This window comes from Brachyhypopomus gauderio, chromosome 1, assembly GCF_052324685.1.
Source record: "Brachyhypopomus gauderio isolate BG-103 chromosome 1, BGAUD_0.2, whole genome shotgun sequence".
Taxonomy (NCBI): domain Eukaryota; kingdom Metazoa; phylum Chordata; class Actinopteri; order Gymnotiformes; family Hypopomidae; genus Brachyhypopomus; species Brachyhypopomus gauderio.
Window position 1 is genome coordinate 14,696,338 of NC_135211.1, and position 10,608 is coordinate 14,706,945.

Below are 10,608 nucleotides of genomic sequence, written 5' to 3' on the forward strand. Positions count from 1 at the left end.
TGCTGATTCCTGGCAGACTGAGACAAACGTGTGGCACTGATTAGGTGAGGCTAAAATTTTCGCTCGTGCTGCTTTCTGAAAACATCGGGAGTTTTCATGAGAGAAAGAGAGAGTGAGAATGATACACAGAGACAAGGAGAGAAAGATAATAGGGGGAGCAAATTGCATAGGGGAGTCCTCTCTCTCATTATCTCTCTCTCTCTCTCTGTCTATCTCTCTTTCTCTCTCTTTCTCTGTCTCTCTCTTCCCATCTCCTTTTGGACTGCTCATGCCAAAGGGAGCTGAGGTGAGAACCACGCCGGGCTCATCTGAAACATGCGGAGGCAGTTCTCTGCTTCTTCTGGAGACACAGAGGTGGGAGGCAGAAGGTGTGTCACCCACAGTTTGGCTCACTGGTCCACACATTCATATGTCTGCAAGGTCAGGGTGCTTGGTATGTCGTGGATACATGTGTCAGTCCCGGTTTTCCCACATTGCACTGCATGTGCTGTTAACGAGCTTGTAAACAAGGGTTTGAAAATGTCCTCCTCATCCTTTCAAACCTGGCAAACGAGTCTGGTGTGCTTGGAGTGACCAAAACCCACAAATCCGTTACAATGTCACACATGTGCAGAGCATTTGAAAGTCTTCTACAAGACATCTGCTCACACTTCTGCAAATCCATCCCTTTTAATACATCTATGAGACTTGATGTATTTTAATGGCATTCAAATACAACGGATGACAGTTGTGAAGGAAAGCCCGTGCATGTGTGAGCCAGCCCACTGACACACAGCATGCCTGGATCCATTCGGGCCTCCGCACGCTCATTTCTGAAGTAGAGCACGGTGCTCTGCTCACTTCACTGTCAGAAACTGTGCTGCCTTCACAAAGACGGCACTTTGTACTCATCTCAGCGTACTTCCTCAGCCTCCTGGATCTGTGGCGCTGTCATGATGCATGAGAGAGACTTACTGCTTAGAGCACTGTCGACGACAGGAGCGTATAAAACAAACGATTCTTAAATTCTAGCGGGATAATACAAATTATGCAAATAAACCTTTCCTCTGAAAACATCAGACCTGCAGTAGTGTGCAGATGGAGAGTCATGTGTGTGGAGGGTGTGCAGTGGGAGCTTCACGCTCATCTGCATATTTACTCGTATATATTTCCAAATTTACACTCCCGTCACCGGAACGAGCGCACGGCAATCACACTGGCATAACACCTGGAATAATATATTACCACTGGGCCGTTTCTGAAGAGTACGACGACTGACGCTTAGAGGAATATATTAGAGCGGTTATGAATGGGCCTGCTTGTAAAAGTGAATCACACCATGATGATAGTGCTGTGTAGTAAAGCTCACAGATACTGGAGGGTGGCCAGGCAAGGCTGTAAAGATGCAATGGAAGGAGCACCAGCGCTCTGTGAGTCATCACGGTGGGGGGGGGGGGGGGGGATCTTTCGCGCCCTCGTGCAGGGGAGCGATGCGATTTATTACCTTATGGAGTAGTTTGTAGTCTTGGCAGGAGCTGGAGAGAAAGCAAGAAGACCCTGTGATGAAGTCACTCATCCCCCCCCCCCCCCCACACACACACACACACTCCCCAGTACACCATAAGTGAGAAATGTGTTATACTACTACATTAACGAGGGTCAGACTACATTTAAATTTGAATTACTGAACTGAAAAAATGCCCATTAAAAAAAACAAAAACCAAAGAAAAAGGCAAAACTGTGGCATCCACGTTGACTGTGCCGATTGCACCTGTGTGAGTGAATCACTAGAAATGCACGGACAGTGGCCACAAATGTGTTTCAGTCTGGCGTAAGTCCAGACATTCAAAGACCTCAGCATTACCGGGGAGTCTGCTACTTCCAACTGGCACCAGCCTGGGCACATCAGACAGTAAATATGTAATTAGGGCTCCTCTGCTGTGTTGCAATGCGATTAGCTACAAGCAGGGGGGACGAGACACACACACACTCACACACACACATGCAGAGAGAGAGAGAGAGAGTAGGGGGGTTTAGAGACTTTAGCAGAGTTACCAAACACACTGGGCAGTCATGGAGGGTTTATGCCCCATGTTCTTCTTGCCCTGTCTGAGAGTAACTCAATATTTCAGCTGTGATTGATGACAAACTCTGGCTGTGTGAGCTATTAGTGGGGCTAGTTTAGAAGTAGCTGCACTTATTCAGTGGGAAATGGTCGCCGGCTTTTGATTTTGCAGTTCTAGATCTTGCACACCAACGTTTCTCGGCCCACTGGAATGAGAGCGTGACCAGCTGCACAAAGGACAACGGTAGATAGACACCAGTGATGATATCCTAAACACACATGTACACACACACACACACACACACACAAGCTGCTTCTGTATCGATTAGTGGTGCGCCAAGGTTGTGCGGTGGGTCAAGTGACTGCGAGCACTCTCTGCTGGAGCTAATCCGGGGTAATGGACAGAGTCCTCGGCGGAGGACAATGGAATGACAATGCGGTTTTTCTTAGTGCCACCGTGGCATACAAATCTGGAGCACACATGGAATGTCTGTTTAATGTGACGCACAGGCACATGGGAATCTCATGAGAGGAATGATGAGAGAAAGAGAGAGAGAGAGAGAGAGACAGAGAGAGAGAGAGACAGAGAGAGAGATCAAGGGCATATATTATACACAAAAAAGAATAGAAAGATTGTGTAGAGAGGAGCAAAAAGAAAAGCACAGCAGGCAGAGAATTATGGAGTAGTAGTAGTCCCACAGTCAGGGTGTAGTAGTAATCACACAGTCAGGGTGTAGTAGTAATCACACAGTCAGGATGTAGTAGTAATCACACAGTCAGGGTGTAGTAGTAGTCTCACAGTCAGGGTGTAGTAGTAATCACACAGTCAGGGTGTAGTAGTAATCACACAGTCAGGGTGTAGTAGTAATCACACAGTCAGGGTGTAGTAGTAGTCCTGCAGTCAGGGTGTAGTAGTAATCACCCAGTCAGGGTGTAGTAGTAATCACACAGTCAGGGTGTAGTAGTAGTCCCACAGTCAGGCCTAGTAGTTATCACCCAGTCAGGGTGTAGTAGTAGTCCCACAGTCAGGCCTAGTAGTAATCACCCAGTCAGGGTGTAGTAGTAATCACACAGTCAGGGTGTAGTAGTAGTCACACAGTCAGGGCGTAGTAGTAATCACACAGTCAGGGTGTAGTAGTAGTCCCACAGTCAGGCCTAGTAGTAATCACCCAGTCAGGGTGTAGTAGTAATCACACAGTCAGGGTGTAGTAGTAGTCACACAGTCAGGGTGTAGTAGTAATCACCCAGTCAGGGTGTAGTAGTAATCACACAGTCAGGGTGTAGTAGTAGTCCCACAGTCAGGCCTAGTAGTAATCACCCAGTCAGGGTGTAGTAGTAATCACACAGTCAGGGTGTAGTAGTAGTCACACAGTCAGGGTGTAGTAGTAATCACCCAGTCAGGGTGTAGTAGTAATCACACAGTCAGAGTGTAGTAGTAGTCCCACAGTCAGGGTGTAGTAGTAGACCCACAGTCAGGGTGTAGTAGTAGTCCCACAGTCAGGGTGTAGTAGTAGACCCACAGTCAGGGCGTAGTAGTAATCACCCAATCAGAGTGTAGTAGTAATCACACAGTCAGGGTGTAGTAGTTGTCCCACAGTCAGGGTGTAGTAGTAGACCCACAGACAGGGTGTAGTAGTAATCACACAGTCAGGGTGTAGTAGTAATCACACAGTCAGGGCGTAGTAGTAATCACCCAGTCAGGGTGTAGTAGTAATCACACAGTCAGGGTGTAGTAGTAGTAATCACACAGTCAGGGTGTAGTAGTAGACCCACAGACAGGGTGTAGTAGTAATCACACAGTCAGGGTGTAGTAGTAGTCCCACAGTCAGAGTGTAGTAGTAATCACACAGTCAGGATGTAGTAGTAATTACACAGTCAGGGTGTAGTAGTAGTCCCACAGTCAGGGTGTAGTAGTAGTCCTGCAGTGAGGGTGTAGTAGTAATCACACAGTCAGGGTGTAGTAGTAGTCCCACAGTCAGGCCTAGTAGTAATCACCCAGTCAGGGTGTAGTAGTAATCACACAGTCAGGGTGTAGTAGTAGTCACACAGTCAGGGTGTAGTAGTAATCACCCAGTCAGGGTGTAGTAGTAATCACACAGTCAGAGTGTAGTAGTAGTCCCACAGTCAGGGTGTAGTAGTAGACCCACAGTCAGGGCGTAGTAGTAATCACCCAGTCAGAGTGTAGTAGTAATCACACAGTCAGGGTGTAGTAGTAGTCCCACAGTCAGGGTGTAGTAGTAGACCCACAGACAGGGTGTAGTAGTAATCACACAGTCAGGGTGTAGTAGTAATCACACAGTCAGGGTGTAGTAGTAATCACCCAGTCAGGGTGTAGTAGTAATCACACAGTCAGGGTGTAGTAGTAGTAATCACACAGTCAGGGTGTAGTAGTAATCACACAGTCAGGGTGTAGTAGTAGTCCTGCAGTCAGGGTGTAGTAGTAATCACACAGTCAGGGTGTAGTAGTAATTACACAGTCAGGGTGTAGTAGTAGTCCCACAGTCAGGGTGTAGTAATAGACCTACAGACAGTGTGTAGTAGTAATCACACAGTCAGGGTGTAGTAGTAGTCCCGCAGTCAGGGTGTAGTAGTAGTCACACAGTCAGGGTGTAGTAGTAGTCCCGCAGTCAGGGTGTAGTAGTAATCACCCATTCAGGGTGTAGTAGTAGACCCACAGTCAGGGTGTAGTAGTAGACCCACAGACAGGGTGTAGTAGTAGTAGTCCCACAGTCAGGATGTAGTAGTAATCACACAGTCAGGGTGTAGTAGTAATCACCCAATCAGGGTGTAGTAGTAATCACACAGTCAGGGTGTAGTAGTAGTCCCACAGTCAGGGCGTAGTAGTAATCACACAGTTAGGGCGTAGTAGTAATCACACAGTCAAGGTGTAGTAGTAATCACACAGTCAGGGTGTAGTAGTAATCACACAGTCAGGGTGAGTCTTCATTAATGTTTGATTACAGATGGCGGAGCGGAGTGCTGCTGTTAGTCATATTGAAGATGACCTTGCAGCCCTCTGCCATCCTTCCTGCCTCTGCTCTTTCTCATTCCCATCTCTCTGCCTCCCCCTCTCTCTCTCTCTCTCTCTCTCTCTGTCTCTCTCTACCTCATTCCCATCTCTCTCCCTCCCTCTCTCTACCCTTCTGTCTCCGCTCTCTCTCCCTGTCTCTTTCTTTCTGTATCCCTCTCTTTCTCATTTCCCTCTCCCTCTGCTTCATCCCCATCTCTCTCTGCCTCCCCCTCTCTTTCTCTCTCTCTGCTTCATTCCCATCACTTTCTCCCTCCCTCCCCTCTACCCTTCTGTCACTGCTCTTTCTCTCTCTGTCTTTCTTTTTCTGTCTCCCTCTCTCTCTCATTTCCCTCTCCCTCCTTCTCATTCCCATCTCTCTCCCCCTCTCCCCTTCCTCTTTCTCTCCCCCTCTCATTCCCATCTCTCTCCCCCCTCTCCCTCCCCTCTTTCTCTCTCCCTCTCATTCCCATCTCCCCCTTTCTCCCCTCTCTCTCTAGTTCACTCACTCACAGCCTATGTTTAATCCCTCCTCCCAGGTCACTTTTAGCCATCTGGCTCCGCACCATGTGGCTCTATGAAGGATGAGGCCAGGAACTATGGCAACAGAGATCAACACCCTTCGTCTTTGGAAAACAGGGGAGTAAACTATAGAACTGGAGTTATTTGGCAGGAGAGATGCTATCTTCTGCAGGCTGTTTCCCTCACCTGTTAATGCTATGCACCACTAGGACCCAGTGAGCTCAAACATCTAAAACTCTTCAGACTAATTAAACACACCTGAAAAGCAAACATGTGGGAGCATTCCAGACAGGATTCCAAAGCAATGCATCATGCTGAAAAAATTTGAAACACTTACTGTGCATCAATATATCAATATATGCTGTCTAATTGATGTTTCACTGTAAAATGCAAGCTTGCATTGTTTACACAAAATGCAAGTTTGCGTAGTTTACACAAATATTTGCTGTGACTTTACTGAATGCTAATAATTGGTGTCTGTCTTTCATAGTTTTACCTTTGTATATTGTTTGACTTGCTGTATTATCCAACTGAATTAGATAAGATCTCAGATTAATCCAGGCAACCATTTTCCATAAAGCGTAGGAGTGATTTCAACAATGAGGTAGCATTACATTTTACAGAGTGACAGTGTTTACTTATATGATGAATACTTCAGTCAAAGTCTGCCTAAGACTTGAATAAGCCCTCTCATTTTGGTTATGAATCACTTCGGAAATTATATTTGGTAGATCCTCAGAGGTAATATTTGAGAGACTGTAGACTTGCATGTACAGGGATTGGGTCTGTACAGCTAAATCTCACAGCCACATTCAGTGTGCACTTTCACAATGACTCAACGGATGCCAGCCCTGAGCAGATGATGCAGAGTGAAGAAAATGTTTGAACATTCTGAATCACGTTGTGTGTGTGTGTGTGTGTGTGTGTGTGTGTGTGTGTGTGTGTGTGTGTGTGTGTGTGTGAAGGGGGGAAGGGGGCTTGTTGTACATGTGTAAACACAGTTTAAACCTGTAAACTCGCATTGGGTACATTGTGCATCCCACCAGCAAGGAAGACCATACTGAAGCAAGTTAACATGAAACCATAGAGGACACGTACTGGTAAATTGAAAAGCTTAAACACAGCTGCCACCTTAAGTCTTAAGTCTTAAGGAGCTCATGTGTTTTAGACTCTCTGGTTTCTTTATTTTAAGGCTGAATCGTACTGCTCAGATGCCAGATGGCTATCAGATTGCGTACTCCGCTCTGACGGTCTCAATCAACATTAATAATGAATGATTCACTCCCTTCTCTCTCTGTCAGTCCACTCCCCTCTTGGGTGTTTAATCCCAGCCTTGGTATTAAGCCAGCATGTAGTGGGGGAACTGGATTAGCAGCAGTTTGTGTGTAATTCCTCATTTCCACTTGATAATCCCAAACCCTTAACTCTAACCGACCGTCTCCCTTAAATAAGTATGCACACACACACACACACACACACACACACACACACACACACACACACACACACACACACACACACCACACACACACACACACACACACACACACACACACACACACACACACACACACACCACACACACACACACACACACACACACACACACACACACACAACACACACACACACACACACACACACACACACAACCACACACACAACACACACACACACACACACACACACACACACACAAACACACACACACACACACACACACACACACACACAAACACACACACAAACACACACACACACACACACACACACACACACACACACCACACACACACACACAACACACACACACACACACACACACACACACCACAAACACACACACAAACACACACACACACACACACACACACACACACCACACACACACACACACACACACAAACACACACACACAACACACACACCACACACACACACACACACACCACACACACACACACACACACACACACACACACCACACCACACACACACACACACACACACACACACACACACACACACACACACACACAAATTCAGTCTAATGGTAATGATGTTTGCCATAAATAGCTTTCTAAAGAATTTGGCTAATAGATCTAGAGAAAGATTTTTTAAATCAATTGTAACAATTTTACATAAATATGTTGATTATCTGTTAAACAATAACAGCAATGAATATAATGATTCCATCTTAGACAGGAAGCACTACCAAGTCAAATACAGTTATCAGAAATTAAGACCACAGTGAAGGTCTTGATTCACACTACCCTCTAGTGGTAAACATATTTCACTGCTACTGGTCTGACAGGCTCTTGTTTACCTATGCTCAGGACTATTAGTATTACACACACGCTGATGGAGGACCTGATGGAAGACCTCTGAAACGTCCTGTTTCTCTGTACACCACTACATTAATCTCTCTCTCTCTCTCTCTCTTTCTCTCTCAATATATATATATATATATATTATATATATATATATATATATATAATATATATATATATATATATATATATATAGCTAATATATCTGTCTAAGATATATGTATGTGACTATATATATGTGACTAAGAAATAATTCTTTAGTTAGTTTAGGACTGAGGAAGCGTGAAGGGTAGTTATCGTTCAGCTGTTGATGAATGATGGGCAATTTCCTCACAGGCCTGGAATGGTGCACACTGTTTAGCTTAGAGTCAGGCAGGTCAGGCCTTATGACTCAACTGTCCCTCATCAGGCATGATGACATGGTGAAGAGCCCCAGGAAGTCAAGTACACGGTGTGTAGGGGCCATGGTCAGGTACCTAGCAAGTGATGGCATTCTCTGAAACTGCAGCTCACATTGTCATGTTAGCCTCACACACGGCCCTGGCCAATCCAGTGCGTCTCCCTCACCCATAATGTCTGACACTTGCTGGCATTCCTTTAATTCACCTTGCTGACAGGTTTGTTGAAGCCAGCTTCTGTGTATTTTCATGGTTTGGAATACCACTTTGTGTCCATTAAATTGCTTTCTACAGAGTGTGAACTGTTGTTTAGTACTCACACCATACTAACCATACTCATCTGAGGTGATACTGTTCCACCCCTCTTCAGCTGAGGCGATACCCTTCCACCTGCTTCAGCTGAGGTGATACCCTTCTACCCGCTTCAGCTGAGGTGATACCCTTCTACCTGCTTTCAGCTGAGGTGATACCCTTCCACCTGCTTCAGCTGAGGTGATACCCTTCTACCCGCTTCAGCTGAGGTGATACCCTTCTACCCCGCTTCAGCTGAGGCGATACCCTTCTACCCCGCTTCAGCTGAGGTGATACCCTTCTACCTGCTTCAGCTGAGGTGATACCCTTCTACCTGCTTCAGCTGAGGTGATACCCTTCCACCTGCTTCAGCTGAGGTGATACCCTTCTACCCGCTTCAGCTGAGGCGATACCCTCTCTACCCGCTTCAGCTGAGGTGATACCCTTCTACCTGCTTCAGCTGAGGTGATACCCCTTCTACCCCGCTTCAGCTGAGGTGATACCCTTGCACCTGCTTCAGCGGTGTTGAAGTGACAGTTGCATACAGGTCTGGACACTCAGGTATTCAGCTGTCACCTCGAAATCCGCTTAAGAGTTAAAACCAATCATGACCTTTGGTGACATTCTAGAACATTCTGGACCATTTCCTGAAACTTTGCAGCATAGGAGTTGCTTTGCACATTAAAATTTTGTCAAGAAGCAAAAGAAAGTGAAAATCTCAAAATGAATGCTTACTTTATATGCTTAAGTGCGGTTAAATTATTCTAGAGTTTTTCTTTCAGCTTGTGCAGCTATCAAGCTACACTCCTCACTTTCACACCTTACTGGCCTCACGCCCCAGTTAAACTGTACGCTTTTAGTCCCAGTATGCCTTACTGAGCTATCCAGGGCCTGATCAAAGTCCATTTTCCCCACAGCCAGGTTGTCATGCCAACATGTGTTTAATTATATATTTCTTATAAATGCAGATAATCATACAAATGTTCCTTTATGAATAGTTTTGAGAGAGTATGGGGCTGATATTCTGTTTTTCTCAAACTCCCATTGAAAACGTCTACAGCGCATAATCTCCATAATCTCCTGGTTTAGTGTATAGCCTAATATTTGAAGCGGTAATGGCAGAGACATGTATTTCTGGGAGGGGGTGGGTCTGGTGGTAGTCGTCCCAGAGGTTCTCCCTAGGTGAAAGGCTAAAAGCGGTCTGTCCACCTCGGAGTCAAACAGAGACGGGGAAGAGAGCCGAGACAGAAGATCAAGCGTCCACTCCTTCGTAGATCTGGACCAGGGTCATTCTCTGCACTCACATCCCAACGTCATGACCTTTACAAGGACGTTTTCGTCATTTGTGATCTTATGTTGGAAGAAATCGACAGCTATATCCATATGGAATCAATCAGGCAATGTGCTCACAGCAACTTTACTGCAACACACCTTTTATCAGAAACTCCTCGCAGGTAGACAGCATCTGTCTATAACCCGATTGGCCAGTTTGTGTTAACCACAGCCATAGCCTGGATGCTAACGTAGCGTCCATGCGCAGTGCAGACAAGTGTGATGCTCACAACCCCAAGGTCGAGTTACACATACATACTGATGAGTATATGTAAGTGGGTCTTGACAAGAGAGTCTGTCAAAGGCTGTAAATGTAATGTTCCTTTTGTGGCGACGGACCACCCTTCTGTCTGAGCCTGTATTGCACAGACGGATCGCTAGGTGGCACTCTTTTACAAAAAAAAAAAGCACACCAATCAAGAACTTCCGAACCTGATTCTGAAGCTCTTGCTTTAGGAGTTGTCTTACTCATTGTAATGGATATACTGAAGTATTTCTGAGGAATCGATTGTACAGTAAAATCTCAATTGAACATTTTGCCATGTTTTTGTCTTATTTATTATTTACATACTGGGGGTCGTTGGGGTCTGGTGGATGAGAGAAGACTTCCTGCTGACTGTTTGTCAGACCAAAGGCTCCTGCAGCTGAAATCCCAAAAAGATTCTGATACTTCTGAAAAAGCAA